The 17,880-nt window shown below is 49.1% G+C and overlaps 1 protein-coding gene across 2 annotated transcripts in view; it reads right to left on the minus strand.

Moving 5' to 3' along the window:
- The window catches only part of LOC143805904 (cytochrome P450 2C8-like), a 294,471-nt gene that overhangs the window by 156,413 nt on the left and 120,178 nt on the right, over window positions 1-17,880 (minus strand). The window lies entirely within an intron of this gene.

The following is a 17,880-nucleotide window of genomic DNA, read 5'->3' on the forward strand; positions in this document are numbered from 1 at the left end:
GATTAGAATGCAACATTTTGGATGCAGCTAAAATGTGCTACTTCCAAAACTTTGCTATATCCGGATTGTGGGCACATAGCCTAAAATGGGTATGCTCAATATGTGTCTTTAGGAGCCCACAGCTACCCAGGCTATTCAGTTCCTTGTTGCTGGGAATCCATCGCTCCTTCTTGACTGACATTTCTAGTTTAGTAGATTTGTCCTTCTTCTGAGTTGAATGTGATTCTATAAAACATTCAGGTGTGACAGTGGCATGTTCTAAAGTTTACACTTTTATCACTGTATTTGTATATAGAGATAGAAGGGCCATTGGAAAATTTCAGGAAAGTGAGTGGTGAATAGGAGAACTGCTCTGTAAACAGCCAATGATGTGGTCAAGATACTTATTACTATGCAAGACTGATAACAGTAGATCTGGATCTGGAGCTGAGTGGAAAGGTAGTCAATCGCCGTAGCAACAAAATGTAAACAATGTAACACAAAAATGCTCATATTGTCCCACTTCCTATGGCACCTAAGATTATCTAGGAATTTCTCTTCCAATACTTCCCCTACAATTATAGCTGGAATAAACCTTTGGAGGAATAAAAATATAGGATATAAACTGGTCCCCTTTAGATTGGATAATGTTCCGCTTGAAACACTGCAGTATGCCATCCCATTCCTTAAGCTAGATAATTGGATAGAAAGTGCAATAACTCGATTGGGGAACTTGATGCAAGCTAATGCTCTATCTCCATTTTCTTCACTAGTGGATAAATATAGCTTTAATAAGAGAGACTTTTTCAAATACCTTCAATTTAGACATTTTATGAACAGTATGAATAATGGGTCAGAAAGCTTAAAATCTGAGTATGAATACTATTTTTCTATTAATAGGGACTCTTCTAAAGGGATTTCTAGAGCATAATAAGCTATAAATTCTCAGGAATACCCAGGAAGAATGGTCACAGGCGTTCCAGATAGACAAAAAGTCTTCACATTGCATAAACCATTTGGAATCTTCTAGGAAGATTTTATACAGGTGGTATTTCACCCCGTATTGTGTCAATCAGAGGCGGGTAATTTGTTGAATATTTGGTGGTCATGGCCCCTAATCCGCACTTACTGGTTACAGATTTATAGTTTGATTTCAGGGGTACTGGGATATGACATAGTGTGGGATCCTGCATCAGCTTTATTATCTCTGAAATTAGAGCAACTCCAATACTAGGACGCAGTAATTACAAGCCACATCCTTATAGCTACAAGAGTCAATATAGCAAAGAATTGGAAAAGTGTTACAATTCCTTTACTGCAGGAGACAATGAGAAAAATTCATTATAAGGCCGGCGTCACACTAGGCGTAAGTAAATACGGTCCGTTTTTTACGGCCGTAATACGCAGTAATTGTCCCAAAACACTGTTTCGTATTCAATGTGAGGATGCGATTTTTACACACAAATGTATCCGTGTGTCATCCGTATGGCATCTGTATGGCTTCCGTACAGCGATTTTTTTCTCGCAGGCTTGCAAAATGGACATATCATGGATCCATCTGCTCAAATATTCTTAAAAACATATATACAGTACAGTCTATATACATATATGTCAGTGAGACACACATATATATATATATATATATATATATATATATATATATATATATATTTATATTTAATTCAGCGCTAGATAGCAGAAAAGCCGGTAATTCAATTGCCGGCTTTTCCTATCTCCTTTCCAAACCCGACAGGATATGAGACATGGTTTATATACAGTAAACCATCTCATATCCCTTCTTTTATTACATATTCCTCTTTACTAATGTAAGAAGTGTCTTTGTGTCAAATTTGGGGTCTCTAGCTATTAAATTAAAGGGTTAAATCCCGGAAAAAATTGGCGTGGGCTCCCACGCAATTTTCTCCACAAGAGTGGGAAAGCCAGTGACTGAGGTCAGATATTAATAGTCTAGAGAGGGACCATGGTTATTGCCCCCCCTGGCTAAAAGCATCTGCCCCCAGGCACCCCAGAAAAGGCACATCTGTAAGATGCGCCTATTCTGGCACTTAGCCTCTCTCTTCCCACTCCCCTGTAGCGGTGGGATATGGGGTAATGAAGGGTTAATGTCACCTTGCAATTGTAAGGTGACTGTTGTGAATTCCATTCTTGGGCTCCATCCTGTGGTTATGAATGGTATTTTTGGGAGTTCTGCTCTTGGGCTCCCTCTGGTGGTTTTGAGTGGAACTTAGCAGCTGCATTCACTAATCGGTTCCCTGGTCTTGTTATTTAACTGGGCTCTAGTCTGTAGTCAATGCCAGCTGTCAATGTTTTTCCTGTGGATTCAGTCCTCTCCTGGAAGTGCTCTGTTGGCCAGTCCATTTCAGCTTAAGATAAGTTCTGCTAGTTCTTGGGTGTATCCCTGCTTTTGACCTTCTGTTCAGGTTTAAGTTATGTCTCTTTTGTCCAGCTTGTCATTATGAATTATTCAGGCTAGTTGGAAGCTCTGGGGTAGCAGATTTGCCCCTCCACACCGTGAGACGGTGTGGAGGTTATTTTTTGTAAACTCTGCGTGGACATTTAGTTTTTATACTGACCGCACAGTAGCCTTTTCTATCTCTGTCTATTTAGATAGTAATGGCCTCCTTTGCTAAAATCTTGTTTCATTTCTGAGTTTGTCATTTCCCTCTCCACCCACCGTCAATCTTTGTGGGGGGCTATCTATCCTTTGGGGGTTTCTCTGAGGCGAGATAGTTTTCCGTTTCCATCTTCAGGGGTAGTTAGTTCTTAGGCTGTGAAGATGTGTCTAGGCAGAGATAGGAACGCTCCATGGCTATTTCTAGTGTTGGTGTTAGGTGTAGGGATTGCAGTCAGTAAAGCTACCACCTCCTCAGAGCTTGTACATTATTTGTTTCACCCACTAGGTCATTTCAGTGCTGCTCCGTAATCACCAGGTCATCATAGTGATTACTGTCGGTGGAGCTGCCACCTCCTCTGAGCTTGTCCATGATTGGTTTTACCCACCAGGTCATCTCAGTACTGCTCCGTAACCACCAGGTCATAACAGGTGACATTAAGCCAGTTTAATAATGGAGAGGCGTCAATTATGACACCTATCTTTTATTAATCCAATAGTACGAAATGGTTAATAAAACACACACACATTATTAAAAAGTATTTGAATGAAATAAAGACACATAGTGTTTTAATATTTCATTATACTCTTAATCCACCTGAAGACCCTTGTCACCTGAAATAAAGTTAAAAAAACAAACAACAATATTCCATACCTTCCGTCACTCAGTCTTGTCCCACGCTGTAAATCCATCTGAAAGGGTTAAATGATTTTACACCCAGGAGCTCTGCTAATGCAGCTGTGCTTCTGCCTGTAAAACTTGGTGAATGAATGGAATGCAGGGGAATGTACTGTAGTTACCTTGAGTCGCGGTGATGCACCCTCTGCTGGATGAACTCATATGAACTCGAGCCTGGGAAAATATTCTGAAACGTTCCCAGGCTCGAGTTCATATGAGTTCATCCAGCAGAGGGTGCATCATCGCGACTCGAGGTAACCACAGTACATTCCCCTGCATTCCCCAGCTTTTCTGCTATCTAGCGCTAAATTAAATATATATATATATATATATATATATATATATATATATATACTGTATATATATATACATATATATATATATACAGTATGTGTCTCCAGGGCTGTGGAGACGGTAAGCCACAGTTGCGACTCCGACTCCTGGATTTTATCAGGTTCCAACTCTGACTCTGATTCCGACTCTGACTCTGACTCTGACTCCGACTCTGACTCCGAGTCCTTCATAAATAGCCAATTTGTAACAATAAATTTACTGTTGTAAAATATTAACATGGTGCTTATTCAGTTTCTCACCATCACATAAGTGTAATCAGACCACTTACAGCAAAAACTATATTTAATAGAATACAATAAGAATAAAGCAAATAACTTTTATAAACTTTTATAAACTCTTGTAAGTAAATATGCAATAAATACTGTTATGCAGTTAATAAGAAGAAATCTATAAATTTGTCCTCAGAAAAAGTATTGCCTCTGTCAGATCCTCCTTCATGGAAGCCCTCAAATCTGATCTAATTATTTTGAGAGCAGAGAACAGCCTCTCTACACTAACTTGGGTTGGTGGCAAAGCAGTAACCACGCGGGCAACATCTCTGACAATGTCAGGATACAGAGGAGTCGCTTGTTGCTCTGTTATTTTTGATGAACGGTCAAATTTCTCAATTTCTTTTAGTGAACATGAAAAGTTCTGCTGAAATGTACTGGCTGTGTTCTTTGATGGGGATGACTCTTCTTCTATGCGGGAACGCTTTGCACGGTCCTTGTGATCCAAATATTTTTCAAAATTAAATTCTTCATCAGTTGATGAGGGTGAAGATGTGGCAGGACGACCAAATTCTTCTTGTTCCTCCTGACTGTTCTGCAACCATTTCATCATTACTGCTATTTCAAACAGAGCTTCTTTTCCTTTAGTTAGCTGTTGATCATCTAGAAGAATCTGATGCATTGGGTCTACATAAACAGTTGCCAAAAGAATGTTATTTTGTAATAGTAGCTCCTCTCTCTGTTTCATTGATGTAGCAATGCCACTAGCAATTAACCCTCCTCTTTGGGACAGGCGAAACATCAGGTTCTTCCACTCCTTTAACAAAATACCTGGAGGTAAGTCCTTTGCTTGTAATTTTTTAGTCACTGTAAATGGGTGCTCTAGCAATTTTTCCAGCTCAGTCACCTGATTCCACTGACTTTCATTTAGCGTCAGTTGAGGGTTAGCCATGTCTACAAGAAAGGTTTTCAGTTCAACCAAGCGCTGAATCATTAAGTAAGTACTGCCCCATCGTGTGGCTTGATCAATAATTGCCCTTTTTCCAGCACGTCTCTTCAAAATTGAGTCAACTTTAGGGGTTCTGGCAACAATAGCCAATCTTCTTACCTTGCCAATCAGTGCAGCAGCATGTCCTTCTTGCAGACTGTCTCTTATAGCCAGCTGTAGCGTATGCACAACACAGCGCATGTGATGAATGAAAGAACGTATTGACACAGTTTCAACAAGATCATCTAAACTATCATGTTGCTGTTCATCTGAAGCAACTTGAGTTTGCTCCTCAGTTACAATACTGTGTTCCTCTATTTCAAACATTTCTGTGTCTGTGGACCCAGAATGTTCTTCTAGCTGCTGGTCACCATCATTACTATCATTAATTAGCTTAATAGTACTTATCATATTTGAAGCATAGTTCATAGTCTTGCAGAACCTTTTCCACCAAGACCTGGAGAAACTCACTGGTGTGATGAGCTTTGGTGTCTTTTACTGCCAATGTCTTGGTAACTATTTCATTTTTGTCACAAACAAATCGGGCATTGATGGCAAAATAGATCACTCTGTGACGTGTGCAGGCATCCATTTTAAGAAACAGAAAGCGCCCCTTGAGAGTTTTTTTAAGTTCTTCCTTTTGTTTAAAAGCTTCTTCGATTACTACTTTTCTAATACTCTCTCCAGAGAAACACCAAGCTTGCGGGCCATTTCCCCATTCAGACACATAAAAGCTGGTCGTGAAAATAATGAAAAAGGCACACTATCCTTTACAACAAGCTCTATAATCTGTTTTTTAAATGTGTCTACTGTCATTGTCACAGTAACTTTGTCACTGACAAAATATCTTGCAACTGATGGCTGCAAAGTTCTCTGCTCCTTTGTTTGGCTGGAAGAGCTGGGCACTGGTTCATTGGTTTGGATGCAGTCTTTCTCATCCACTGCTTTCAGTACTTCTGGATGAAAGCGCTGCAAATGTCTCTTTAGATTAGAAGCTCTGATAGGAGCATTTTTATCTTTGTCTGAATATGCACTGATCTTGGCTTCACAACATTTGTTTTCGTCTGGATCATTTGTCATACACTGACAGACATAATGTTTTCTATCTTGAGTGATTGTGAAATGTTCAAATACAGCTGATTTAATGTGACGCTTCTTTGACATTCTCAGGTTTTTAATTCTGCATTCACAATCCAAATGACAATTGTTTTTCCTAAAAACAATTGTACAAAATTATTGCCAGGCTGTACAACTGATATAGTGGTCAGTAATACTGTTATTCCTCATGTACTCACAGTTAACTGATGCAAAGTTTGTTGAAAGGATAATACTTCTTAAAGTCTTCCTCTTCTGAGTAGCAGCTGTGAGATGCTTGAAAGACGCATACCTAGTAAACATCTAGTCTAGAGGAGGAGCTTTACTACTAAGAATTTGCAACACATTTTCACTTTCAATTTAATACATTGTAAGTACGGGGGTTGGGGCAGCATGAGGTTAACCAAGTATAAGATTAGATAAGGATAGTGGAGAACAGTGACACACAATAAGTAAGAAATGTCTCTATCTCCAGCAGAACTGCTTATCACTAGTGTTGAGCGATACTTTCCGATATCGGAAAGTATCGGTATCGGAAAGTATCGGCCGATACCGTCAAAATATCGGATCCAATCCGATACCGATACCCGATCCCAATGCAAGTCAATGGGACGAAAATATCGGAATTAAAATAAACCCTTTATAAACTTGTAGGTTCATTCTACATGAAGGAAAACAACTAAGAATAATGTAGGATGTATTGGGGGACGTGGCGGAGACATTAAAGGCACAGAGGTTTAGCCCAATGTAATAGAATAGCAGGATTTTGGGGGTTTTTTATGACGTTCGGCGGTAGAAAGATTTTGACTATGTTAATTTTTTTTTTTATTTTGTCAGATATTGATGTTTCACTACTTCCACGCCCTTCACCTTCTTTTTTACTTCTCCCACACTTTCTTCTTCATTATCCTCATCATCAGCTTCTTTGACATCAACTTCTTCACCTTATTCATCTTCTTCTTCATCTTCTACCTATTATTTTTTTGGTTACATTGTTCATATTCTTTTTATTTTACTATTATCTTCATCATATTCTACTTCTTCATCATATTCTTATTTGTGACAGGCATTCCCGTAGTTGTTATCTATAAAACTTTGAAGATTACACCTTCCGTTCTGCCTGTCACAAAAGAGTTACATTTGTCCGCGTTCAGTTTGGCCTGCAGCATCAGGCTTTATCCAGGGGCACCACGAGGAGGAACGGACTCACCCCCATACACTGCTTAGTCTTCTTCTGCTTATAATTTAGATAATATTTTTTGCTCTGATATTTAGTGTTATGCTTAATGTTCTTCTGCTCTTTGTTCTGCAGCCTCTTGTTCTTCTGCTTCTCGGTCTTCCAGGTCGTCGTCGTCTCCAGGGTCGTCGTCTCCGGGGTCGTCGTCATCGGGGTGGTCTTCAGGGTCGTCGTCTCCGGGGTCGTCGTCATCGGGGTGGTCTTCGGGGTCATCGTCTCCAGGGTCGTCGTCATCACGGTGGTTGTCGTCTCTGGTGTCGTCGTCATCTTAGGGGTGGTCTTCCGGGTCATCGTGTTTAGTCTCTTGAACTTGGAAATGTAGCAGAAGGTACAAGAAGGCTGAGAAAATGCCGAGAACCAGCTGATGGAACTGGAACTCGGATGGCTACCCGAAGGTCCAAGAGCCAATGGAACTACCGAGGACCAGCTGACGTTACTGGAACCCAGTTACTAAGCAGGAGGTACCCGTGCCTGAAAGCACTACCAAGGACCACCTGACGTTGGTGGAACTCGGATACCCAGAGGGAGGCACCTAAGCCAAAGGCTCTGCCCGGAACCAGCTGACGGTACTGGAACCAGGATGGGGAGCAGAAGGTACAAGAGCAAAAGACACTGCCGAGAACCAGCTGACGGTGCTGGAACCCGGATGGGTAGCCGAAGGTCCAAGAGCCAATGGAACTACCGAGGACCAGCTGACGTTACTGGAACCCGGTTACTAAGCAGGAGGTACCCGTGCCTGAAAGCACTACCAAGGACCACCTGACGTTGGTGGAACTCGGATACCCAGAGGGAGGCACCTAAGCCAAAGGCTCTGCCCGGAACCAGCTGACGGTACTGGAACCAGGATGGGGAGCAGAAGGTACAAGAGCAAGTGTCTGCGTGGCTTTTGCAGGACACGATGCCGGCTGCACAGCAGGGGAACAGCTGGCGGTGCTGAACCCCACTGACACATTGGCTGGTGTTTTTCTCTGTGCAGCTAGCAGTACCGGGCCCCAACTGGCGGTGTTGGAGCCCGGGGTCAGCAGGAGGAGGAGATGGAGCAGAGTGTAGGCCGAAGCCTGCACTGGCGGCAGCTTTGGGTCTGTTGTGCCTGCGTGGCTGTTGCAGGACACGTTGCCGGCTGCACAGCAGGGGAACAGCTGGCGGTGCTGAACCCCACTGACACATTGGCTGGTGTTTTTCTCTGTGCAGCTAGCAGTACCGGGCCCCAACTGGCGGTGTTGGAGCCCAGGGCTCTGCAGGGGGAGCAGAGTGTAGGCCGAAGCCTAATCGAACCAATTTCAAAGGTAACCTTTAACCCCCCCTCAGGGGTTACAAAGTAGAAGAGCCACAGCTTATGCAGCAGTAGTGCTGCACAAGTCAAAGGTTGCTCTTTTAATTTCGCTCCTTGCACACGCTGAATGAAACACGTATAACATTTAGCCCTTTAAACAGTCAAACTGTGTTGGAGGCGCGAGTTCCCTTTGTAATGAGACGCAGCACAGATGTCAAGAATCCCACCTTGGTGCTGGGTGCAGCCTCCTGAGCGTTGTTATTTGCTGTACAGGAGTCTGCGCTGTCGTGTTATCCCCTGGCCTAGCGCTGTTAGCGCTGCCCATCTTCTGACCTCATTTAATGTTGGCTGGTGCGGTTCGCGATGCCCATGAATCACAGCCCCGCAGTGTATTGACATAGTTAAAACACTGCGGGGCTGGGATTCATGGCCTGGCGCAGTACATATGTTCGCCTCTCGCTTGGGTTCTTACACCTGCTTCAGACTATGTGGCGTCAGCTGATCCCTTATCGCATGCCACGGCCATGAAGCCGCACAGTCTGAAGAAGGCGGAAGGAGATGAGGGACAGGCGAACTGATGCACTGCTCATGCCCATCAAACACACCCTCGCAGTCCCAAGAAATAAGACACCGAGGGGCGTTGTGTGGGTCAGGGCGGCCGCAGAGGCGCAGGCAGCCAAACAATGATGCCAGAAGACGGGCAGCGCTACCAAGGGGGTTGCAGCGTGTCATTACAAAGGAAAGTCACACCACCGGGACGGTTAAATGGTCACACAGAGGACACATTTTAGACGTGTTTTCCGTTCCACATGTGCGAGGAGAATACGTTTATGAGCCACCTTGCACACATGCAGCATTACCGCTGTACAAGGTGGCCTTAAAAACGTACAAACGCCTGGGGGAGGGGGGACAGGTTCCCTTCAATTTCAGTTCTTGTGTCTGCGTGGCTTTTGCAGGACACGATGCCGGCTGCACAGCAGGGGAACAGCTGGCGGTGCTGAACCCCACTGACACATTGGCTGGTGTTTTTCTCTGTGCAGCTAGCAGTACCGGGCCCCAACTGGCGGTGTTGGAGCCCGGGGTCAGCAGGAGGAGGAGATGGAGCAGAGTGTAGGCCGAAGCCTGCACTGGCGGCAGCTTTTGGGTCTGTTGTGCCTGCGTGGCAGTTGCAGGACACGTTGCCGGCTGCACAGCAGGGGAACAGCTGGCGGTGCTGAACCCCACTGACACATTGGCTGGTGTTTTTCTCTGTGCAGCTAGCAGTACCGGGCCCCAACTGGCGGTGTTGGAGCCCAGGGCTCTGCAGGGGGAGCAGAGTGTAGGCCGAAGCCTAATCGAACCAATTTCAAAGGTAACCTTTAACCCCCCCTCAGGGGTTACAAAGTTGAAGAGCCACAGCTTATGCAGCAGTAGTGCTGCACAAGTCAAAGGTTGCTCTTTTAATTTCGCTCCTTGCACACGCTGAATGAAACACGTATAACATTTAGCCCTTTAAACAGTCAAACTGTGTTGGAGGCGCGAGTTCCCTTTGTAATGAGACGCAGCACAGATGTCAAGAATCCCACCTTGGTGCTGGGTGCAGCCTCCTGAGCGTTGTTATTTGCTGTACAGGAGTCTGCGCTGTCGTGTTATCCCCTGGCCTAGCGCTGTTAGCGCTGCCCATGTTCTGGCATCATTTAATGTCGGCCGGTGCGGTTCGCGATGACCATGAATCCCAGCCCCGCAGTGTCTTAACATTGTTAAAACACTGCGGGGCTGGGATGCAGGGCCTGGCGCAGCACATATGTTCGCCTCTCACACTCGGGTCCTTACACCCGCTTCAGACTGTGCGGCGTCATCTGATCCCTTATCGCATGCCACGGCCATGAAGCCGCACAGTCTGAAGAAGGCGGAAGGAGATGAGGGACAGGCGAACTGATGCACTGCTCATGCCCATCAAACACACCCTCGCAGTCCCAAGAAATAAGACACCGAGGGGCGTTGTGTGGGTCAGGGCGGCCGCAGAGGCGCAGGCAGCCAAACAATGATGCCAGAAGACGGGCAGCGCTACCAAGGGGGTTGCAGCGTGTCATTACAAAGGAAAGTCACACCACCGGGACGGTTAAATGGTCACACAGAGGACACATTTTAGACGTGTTTTCCGTTCCACATGTGCGAGGAGAATACGTTTATGAGCCACCTTGCACACATGCAGCATTACCGCTGTACAAGGTGGCCTTAAAAACGTACAAACGCCTGGGGGAGGGGGGACAGGTTCCCTTCAATTTCAGTTCTTGTGTCTGCGTGGCTTTTGCAGGACACGATGCCGGCTGCACAGCAGGGGAACAGCTGGCGGTGCTGAACCCCACTGACACATTGGCTGGTGTTTTTCTCTGTGCAGCTAGCAGTACCGGGCCCCAACTGGCGGTGTTGGAGCCCGGGGTCAGCAGGAGGAGGAGATGGAGCAGAGTGTAGGCCGAAGCCTGCACTGGCGGCAGCTTTTGGGTCTGTTGTGCCTGCGTGGCAGTTGCAGGACACGTTGCCGGCTGCACAGCAGGGGAACAGCTGGCGGTGCTGAACCCCACTGACACATTGGCTGGTGTTTTTCTCTGTGCAGCTAGCAGTACCGGGCCCCAACTGGCGGTGTTGGAGCCCGGGCTCTGCAGGGGGAGCAGAGTGTAGGCCGAAGCCTAATCGAACCAATTTCAAAGGTAACCTTTAACCCCCCCTCAGGGGTTACAAAGTAGAAGAGCCACAGCTTATGCAGCAGTAGTGGTGCACAAGTCAAAGGTTGCTCTTTTAATTTGGCTCCTTGCACACGCTGAATGGAACACGTATAACATTTAGCCCTTTATACAGTCAAACTGTGTTGGAGGCGCGAGTTCCCTTTGTAATGAGACGCAGCACAGATGTCAAGAATCCCACCTTGGTGCTGGGTGCAGCCTCCTGAGCGTTGTTATTTGCTGTACAGGAGTCTGCGCTGTCGTGTTATCCCCTGGCCTAGCGCTGTTAGCGCTGCCCATCTTCTGACCTCATTTAATGTTGGCTGGTGCGGTTCGCGATGCCCATGAATCACAGCCCCGCAGTGTATTGACATAGTTAAAACACTGCGGGGCTGGGATTCATGGCCTGGCGCAGTTCATATGTTCGCCTCTCGCTTGGGTTCTTACACCTGCTTCAGACTATGTGGCGTCAGCTGATCCCTTATCGCATGCCACGGCCATGAAGCCGCACAGTCTGAAGAAGGCGGAAGGAGATGAGGGACAGGCGAACTGATGCACTGCTCATGCCCATCAAACACACCCTCGCAGTCCCAAGAAATAAGACACCGAGGGGCGTTGTGTGGGTCAGGGCGGCCGCAGAGGCGCAGGCAGCCAAACAATGATGCCAGAAGACGGGCAGCGCTACCAAGGGGGTTGCAGCGTGTCATTACAAAGGAAAGTCACACCACCGGGACGGTTAAATGGTCACACAGAGGACACATTTTAGACGTGTTTTCCGTTCCACATGTGCGAGGAGAATACGTTTATGAGCCACCTTGCACACATGCAGCATTACCGCTGTACAAGGTGGCCTTAAAAACGTACAAACGCCTGGGGGAGGGGGGACAGGTTCCCTTCAATTTCAGTTCTTGTGTCTGCGTGGCTTTTGCAGGACACGATGCCGGCTGCACAGCAGGGGAACAGCTGGCGGTGCTGAACCCCACTGACACATTGGCTGGTGTTTTTCTCTGTGCAGCTAGCAGTACCGGGCCCCAACTGGCGGTGTTGGAGCCCGGGGTCAGCAGGAGGAGGAGATGGAGCAGAGTGTAGGCCGAAGCCTGCACTGGCGGCAGCTTTTGGGTCTGTTGTGCCTGCGTGGCAGTTGCAGGACACGTTGCCGGCTGCACAGCAGGGGAACAGCTGGCGGTGCTGAACCCCACTGACACATTGGCGAGGTGTTTTTCTCTGTGCAGCTAGCAGTACCGGGCCCCAACTGGCGGTGTTGGAGCCCGGGCTCTGCAGGGGGAGCAGAGTGTAGGCCGAAGCCTGCACTGGAGCAAGTTGAAAGGAAACCTTTAACCCCCCCCCCAGGCGTTTGTAGCTGGAAGAGCCATCGTGTACAGCACTAATGCTGGAAAAGGTAAACTTAGCTCTTTTAATTATGGTCCTTGCAGATGCTGAACCTAACACTTATGAAATGTGTCCCCTCACAGCGTTCAACCGTCCGGTAGGTGGAACTTTCCTTTGTCATGTGACGCAGCACAGCCGTCATTTTTACCCCCTTGTCGCCGTGCGCCGCCTCCTCAGCGTTGTTTGAATCTGTCCCGGAGCCTGCGCTGTTAGGTTACCCCTTGGCCATGCACACATTTTGCGCTGCCCGTCTTCTGACATCATTTGCTGTCAGGCTGGCTGCGCCTGTGCGGGTGCGCTGTCCGAGATTCAGCCTCGCGGTGTCGTCTAATGTAATCCCACCGCGGGCCTGGGATCCGTGTCCATGCGCAGTGCATATCCTCGCCTCTCACACCCCTCCCAACGGCTTCTTAAGACTGTGCGGTGTCACGGCCGTGGCATGCTATTAGGGATCAGCTGACACCGAACAGTCTGAAGAAGCCGTAGGGAGGGGAGTGAGAGGCGAGGATATGCACTGCGCATGGACACGGATCCCAGGCCCGCGGTGGGATTACATTAGACGACACCGCGAGGCTGAATCTCGGACAGCGCACCCGCACAGGCGCAGCCAGCCTGACAGCAAATGATGTCAGAAGACGGGCAGCGCAAAATGTGTGCATGGCCAAGGGGTAACCTAACAGCGCAGGCTCCGGGACAGATTCAAACAACGCTGAGGAGGCGGCGCACGGCGACAAGGGGGTAAAAATGACGGCTGTGCTGCGTCACATGACAAAGGAAAGTTCCACCTACCGGACGGTTGAACGCTGTGAGGGGACACATTTCATAAGTGTTAGGTTCAGCATCTGCAAGGAGCACCACGAAAAGAGGCACTTTTTCCCTTTGCATCATTACTGCTGCACAAGGTGGCTCCTTCAGTAACAAACGCCTGGGGGGGGGGGACAGGTTCCCTTAAATTTAACTTGTTGTGCCTGCGTGGCGGTCGCAGTACACGTTGCCGTATACACAGCAGGGGAACAGCTGGCGGTGCTGAACCCCACTAACACATTGGCGAGGTGTTTGGCTCTGTGCGTACAGCACTTCTGGACGGCAACTGGCGGTGTTGGAGCCCAGGGGCAGGTGGAGGAGGAGGAGGTTGGAGGAGGTAGGAGGGATTGCCACACACACAGCAGGGGAACAGCTGACGTTACTGAACCCCAATAACAGAGGAGGGACTGTTGACTGTGCGTACAGCACTTCTGGACAGCAACTGGCGGTGTTGGAGCCCAGGGACAGGTGGAGGAGGAGGAGGTTGGAGGAGGTTGGAGGAGGGATTGCCACACACACAGCAGGGGAACAGCTGACGTTACTGAACCCCAATAACAGAGGAGGGACTGTTGACTGTGCGTACAGCACTTCTGGACGGCAACTGGCGGTGTTGGAGCCCAGGGACAGGTGGAGGAGGAGGAGGTTGGAGGAGGTTGGAGGAGGTAGGAGGGATTGCCACACACACAGCAGGGGAACAGCTGACGTTACTGAACCCCAATAACAGAGGAGGGACTGTTGACTGTGCGTACAGCACTTCTGGACGGCAACTGGCGGTGTTGGAGCCCAGGGACAGGTGGAGGAGGAGGAGGTTGGAGGAGGTTGGAGGAGGTAGGAGGGATTGCCACACACACAGCAGGGGAACAGCTGACGTTACTGAACCCCAATAACAGAGGAGGGACTGTTGACTGTGCGTACAGCACTTCTGGATGGCAACTGGCGGTGTTGGAGCCCAGGGACAGGTGGAGGAGGAGGAGGAGGTTGGAGGAGGTTGGAGGAGGTAGGAGGGATTGCCACACACACAGCAGGGGAACAGCTGACGTTACTGAACCCCAATAACAGAGGAGGGACTGTTGACTGTGCGTACAGCACTTCTGGACGGCAACTGGCGGTGTTGGAGCCCAGGGACAGGTGGAGGAGGAGGAGGTTGGAGGAGGTTGGAGGAGGGATTGCCACACACACAGCAGGGGAACAGCTGACGTTACTGAACCCCAATAACAGAGGAGGGACTGTTGACTGTGCGTACAGCACTTCTGGACGGCAACTGGCGGTGTTGGAGCCCAGGGACAGGTGGAGGAGGAGGAGGTTGGAGGAGGTTGGAGGAGGTAGGAGGGATTGCCACACACACAGCAGGGGAACAGCTGACGTTACTGAACCCCAATAACAGAGGAGGGACTGTTGACTGTGCGTACAGCACTTCTGGACGGCAACTGGCGGTGTTGGAGCCCAGGGACAGGTGGAAAAGCAGAGGAACACAATGTAGGCCGAAGCCTGAGAAAGTCGAAAGGGAACCTTTAACCCCCCCCCAAGGCGTTTGTAGCTGAAAGAGCCAGCTTGTGCAGCACAAAAGATGCAAAAGGAAAAGGTGGCTCTTTTCATCATGCTCCTTGCAAACACAGAACTAAACACTTATAAAATGTGTCCCCTGCAACCGTAAAACCGTCCCGGAGGTGGGACTTTCCTTCGTAATGTGACGCAGCACAGCCGTCATTCCTACCCCCCCGGCGCCGCGCACCGGCTCCTCAGCGTTGTTTTATTCCGTCCCGGAGCCTGCGCTGTTATGTTATCCCATGGCCAGGCACACTTAGCGCTGCCCGTCTTCTGGCATCATTTGGTGTCAGGATGGCTGCGCCTGTGCGGCCGCGCTGGCAGAGAGCCCGCCTCGCAGTGTCTTCTGATTTAATCCCACTGGGGGCCTGGGATCCATGGACATGCGCAGTGCATATCCTCGCCTCTCACTCCCCTCCCTACGGCTTCTTAAGACTGTGCGGTGTCACGGCCGTGGCATGCTATTAGGGACCAGCTGACACCGAACAGTCTGAAGAAGCCATAGGGAAATGAGTGAGAGGTGGAGGTTCAGATATGCACTGCGCATGTCCATGGATCCCAGGCCCCCAGTGGGATTAAATCAGAAGACACTGCGAGGCGGGCTCTCTGCCAGCGCGGCCGCACAGGCGCAGCCATCCTGACACCAAATGATGCCAGAAGACGGGCAGCGCTAAGTGTGCCTGGCCACGGGATAACATAACAGCGCAGGCTCCGGGACGGAATAAAACAACGCTGAGGAGCCGGTGCGCGGCGCCGTGGGGGTAGGAATGACGGCTGTGCTGCGTCACATTACGAAGGAAAGTCCCACCTCCGGGACGGTTTTACGGTATCAGTGGACACATTTTATAAGTGTTAAGTTCTGCGTGTGCAAGGAGCTAAACAAAAATAGCTACCTTTTCCTTGTGCAGCATTACTGCTGCACAAGGTGGCTCTTTCAGTAACAAACGCCTTGGGGGGGGGGGGACAGATTCCCTTACATTTCAGTTGTTGTGTCAGCGTGGCGGTCGCATGACACATTGCCGGCTACACAGCTGGGGATCAGCTGACGTTACTGAAACCCAATAACACTGGGTCGTATGTTTTGACTGTGCAGACGGCACTTCTGAGCCTCAACTGGCGGTGTTGGAGCACAGGAATTTAAGTTCAGGTGGTAGAAAGATGAACACAACAGGAGACCTGGATAACGTATACAGTGACCTAATTATTTAATCAGGAGGAGGAGTGGCAAATTCCTGCGAGATCCAGGCCTTGTTCATTTTCAGGAAAGTAAGCCGGTCAACGTTATCGGAGGATAGTCGCATGCGACGGTCAGTTAGTACACCACCTGCAGCACTAAAGACACGTTCCGATAATACACTGGCCGCAGGGCAAGACAGCACCTCCAATGCATACTGGCTTAGCTCTGGCCATGTATCCAGCTTTGAGACCCAAAACTTGAAAGGGGAAGAGCCGTCTGGGAGTACAGCAAGAGGGCAAGACATGTAGTCTGTCACCATCTGACGGAACCGTTGCCTCCTGCTGACTGGAGCCGTCTGTGATGGTGTAGACTTTTGTGGGGGGCACAGAAAACTGTGCCACAGTTGGGCCATACTGGTCTTGCCTTGGGCAGAGGCACTGCTTCTGCTCCCTCTTTGTGCAGAACCTCCTCCACTGCCTGGACGCACTGAGCTGCTTTGTAATGCACTAGCAGCACTTCTCTCAGTTGGAATGGAGAAGATGATGGAATTGACCAGTGTGTCTTGGTACTCCCGCATTTTTCGCTCCCGGTTCAACGGTGTGATGAGGCTTTCTACGTTGTCCCGGTAGCGAGGATCGAGGAGGGTGAACACCCAATAATCAGACATGTTGAGAATGTGGGCGATGCGGCGGTCGTTTCTCAGGCACTGCAGCATGTAATCCACCATGTGCTGCAGACTGCCAACTGCCCAAGAAACGCTGTCCCCTGCTGGAGGCGTGATCTCTGCCTGCTCGTCATCACCCCACCCTCGCTGTACACACTGAGTACTGGACAATTCGGTAACTCCCTCCTCTGGACGGACGTCTTCCTCCTCCATTGACTCCTCCTCATCCTCCTCACAAACTGTCCCCTGCCTACGCGTTTGTGAGGAACCACGTGGCGCTGACTGTCCAGAAGATGATGGAAATGGTGAATCCTCATCCTCCACCTCTTCCACAACATCATCCCTTAGCGCTTGCAGTGATTTTTCAAGCAGGCAGATAAGGGGGACAGTCATGCTGACTAGTGCATCATCTGCACTCGCCATCCGCGTGGAATAATCAAAGGGACGCAAAACCTGGCAGACGTCATTCATAGTGGCCCACTCTGTGGTTGTGAAGTCTGTACGGCGCTGACTGCGACTTTTTTGCGCCTGAAGCAGCTGGTACTCCATTACAGCTTGCTGCTGCTCACACAACCGCTCCAACATATGTAACGTGGAATTCCACCTGGTAGGTAGGTCACATATGATGCGATGTTCCGGCAGGCGGTGTCGGCGCTGCAGAGCCGCAATGCGTGCTTTTGCCGTGCTGGAACGCCGCAAGTGAGCACACTCTAGGCGGACCTCGTGCAGCAGTGCATCAAGATCCGGATAGTCCCTCAAAAAGCTCTGCACGACCAAATTGAGCACATGTGCCAGACATGGGATGTGAGTGAGGTTGCCGAGGCCCAGAGCTGCCACCAGATTTCGGCCATTATCACACACTACCATGCCTGGCTGGAGATTCGCTGGCACAAACCACACATCGCTCTCCTGCTTGATGGCATTCCAGAGCTCCTGCGCTGTGTGGCTACGATTCCCCAAAAAAATTAATTTCAACACGGCCTGTTGACGTTTGGCCACGGCTGTGCTCATGTCGGTCGTAACAGGTACATGTTCATCACGGGTCCATGTGGAGGTGGACTGTGACGGCTCCTGCAGCGATGATTCTGAGGAACTGGTGTAAGAGGAGGAGTCAATGCGTACAGAATGGATTCCTGCAATCCTTGGAGTGGGC

This window comes from Ranitomeya variabilis, chromosome 2, assembly GCF_051348905.1.
Source record: "Ranitomeya variabilis isolate aRanVar5 chromosome 2, aRanVar5.hap1, whole genome shotgun sequence".
NCBI lineage: Eukaryota > Metazoa > Chordata > Amphibia > Anura > Dendrobatidae > Ranitomeya > Ranitomeya variabilis.